This window comes from Microtus oregoni, unplaced genomic scaffold (genome assembly GCF_018167655.1).
Source record: "Microtus oregoni isolate MIOR12 unplaced genomic scaffold, Mior012 000041F_ref0000270, whole genome shotgun sequence".
In the NCBI taxonomy this organism is placed as follows: domain Eukaryota; kingdom Metazoa; phylum Chordata; class Mammalia; order Rodentia; family Cricetidae; genus Microtus; species Microtus oregoni.
Genome location: NW_024543208.1, coordinates 14,555,745 through 14,558,197, shown reverse-complemented (window position 1 = coordinate 14,558,197; position 2,453 = coordinate 14,555,745). Strand labels below are relative to the sequence as shown.

The 2,453-nt window shown below is 35.4% G+C and overlaps 1 non-coding gene across 1 annotated transcript; it reads left to right on the top strand.

Moving 5' to 3' along the window:
• The first annotated feature begins 1,105 nt into the window (after positions 1–1,105).
• Positions 1,106–1,292, top strand: LOC121433900. Its single transcript, XR_005972374.1, has one exon. It is a non-coding gene; the product is annotated as a U2 spliceosomal RNA (small nuclear RNA).
• Positions 1,293–2,453: the final 1,161 nt, after the last annotated feature.

Below are 2,453 nucleotides of genomic sequence, written 5' to 3'. Positions count from 1 at the left end.
CCATGCTCTATTAGATGGTCTACATTAATGAACATACAGACAACACTGAGTTTACTCAATGTATTCAAAGAGAAGGGAGAATATGTGTAATTCAAAATTAATAGTAGTAGGGGAGATAAGAGAGTGAATGGTAAATGGATTTGATTAAAACACATGATATACTCATATGAAATTCTTAAACAATAAAAAATATGTAAGGAAGTATATTAATTGATCAGGAAGAATCACTACTGTGATCTCTAAGCATGAGGCTAAAGAATACACATATTGTGTGATTGTCCTTGTGTGTGCTATAAATAATAATAATAGGCTGGGCAAGATGGAACACACATTTAATTCCAAAACTCTGGAGGCAGAGGCAGGTGGAGCTCTGTGAGATAAAGGCCAACCGGTTCTTCACAGTGAGTCTCAGGTTAGTCATAGAGATACCATGTTTCAAAGTAATAAATAATAATGAAAGTAATGAAAAAATTTAAAAATCATGAAGAAGAAATTAGTAAAATATTATCATTACCGTCAATGGAATAAAATTCAGTTATTAAAACAATGCCATATGTAAATGTTTATTAATAATAAACTTAATAAATATGTAGTCAAGAACAACATTTCAAAAATGTTGCTGATAAATGTCTATAATCTCAGAACTTAGAAGTCAGAGGTAGGAGGACCATAGATTTGAATCTAGCCTGTGCTGCATAGTGAGATTCTGTCTCAAAAGCAAGCAAACAAACAGCAACAACACAGAAATAGAAAAGCCTATCTATTAGCTACTAGATTAATCCATGTCTATAGAATGAAATATATACATTTACCCTGAATTAATTCATGTGTATAAAATGGAGCTATGTGCATTTACCCTGAATTAGTTCACTTCTATAGAATGGAGATTAGCACATTTATCATGTGAAGAGAAATTAAGCTTTTAATCATACCTAACCTTGGGTATTTAGTAATGGATATTTTTAATGTTTTTCTTCAAAACTTTTGGAATTTTCTGAATTCTACTTTGCAGTAATAGTGGCATTAATGAAGTATTTATGACTTAAGAAGTAATTTAAATGCACTTCTTTTTTTTTTTTTTTTTTTTTTTTTGGTTTTTCGAGACAGGGTTTCTCGGCCTTTTGGCTAAGATCAAGTGTAGTATCTGTTCTTATCAGTTTAAATGCACTTCTTATTATTACAATACCCCCCATTTCACACCTTTGCAGGCTGTTGTTTAAAAAGGAGGATAATTCATCCAAAGGACTGATTGATTTACATTTAAATAGTTTCTATGTGCTGTACAAACATTCTTGACTCTTATTCTACCCTACAATTAATAGATAACACTTTGGGTCTAAATCATACCATACAATTAATTCATGATGGTAATAGACTTTAAATGCTTGCTTTAAAGGAAACATAAACATTGAGCATGTTTGACAGTGTAGAACTAAGCCACACGTCAACTCTTTCATTATCAGAATGCCCAGGCATGCTTTGGTTTTGGTTGCCCCATCTGTCATTTCCGATAGCATGCCTTTCAATAGACACTTACATAAGATATTTTGTCATGGGTTTTCATTTCGAGGTCATTTTTGTAATAGTTACTTCAAATATAAGATCTTTCTGGCAATTTTAGGAGGTAGGGGATGCATTTTAGTGGTGGTAAGGTTGTTTAATTGGAGAGGAATTCCTGAGTTTCCAAGAGTTTTAATCACAGTTCAGCTTCCAAGCTGGGCTTCTCAAATGCGTTAGTTGCTTAAAAAGATACAGCATTGCTCCTCTGAGACCCCAGGACTCTGAGGACTGCCTTCTGGTGATCATTGCATTTACTGTGACTGCCAAAAGAGCATAGCTTTTTGTCTGGGTGTTTGCCTTTGTCTTATTGTAAACTCATCTCACCTCAGAATGTAAACAGTTTTAGAATTCTGTGTTTTTTTTAGGTTTACAAAGTCCACCATGTGCTGATAATGGATGTAGAGTTTTTCTCACATCTTATACTTTCCTAAAGCCATCCTTAAAATGGATACAAGGAGGTGATGTTGCTCATAGATAGATTGTGAGCCTAGTATGCAAGTGTCTCTGGTTTTGGCCCTAGCATGAGAGACCGAAAGGGAGGAAAGGAGCTGGGGAGTAAGAAAGGAAGTAAGAGAGTCAGGGAAGGAGGAAAATGCATATGGCTTCTGCATGCTGATAAAACCCCCTTCATTAGAAACTGGGGAACAATATGAAATTGATCACTTCTTTATTATTATTATTATTATTTTATTATTATTATTTATTTATTAAAGATTTCTGTCTCCTCCCTGCCACTCCCTCCCATTTCCCTCCCCCTCCCCCAATCAACTCCCCCTCCCTCATCAGCCCGAAGAGCAGTCCCGGTTCCCTGACCTCCCACCTCCATCCAGGTCTAGTAAGGTGAACATCCAAACAGCCTAGGCTCCCACAAAGCCAGTACATGCAGTAGGATC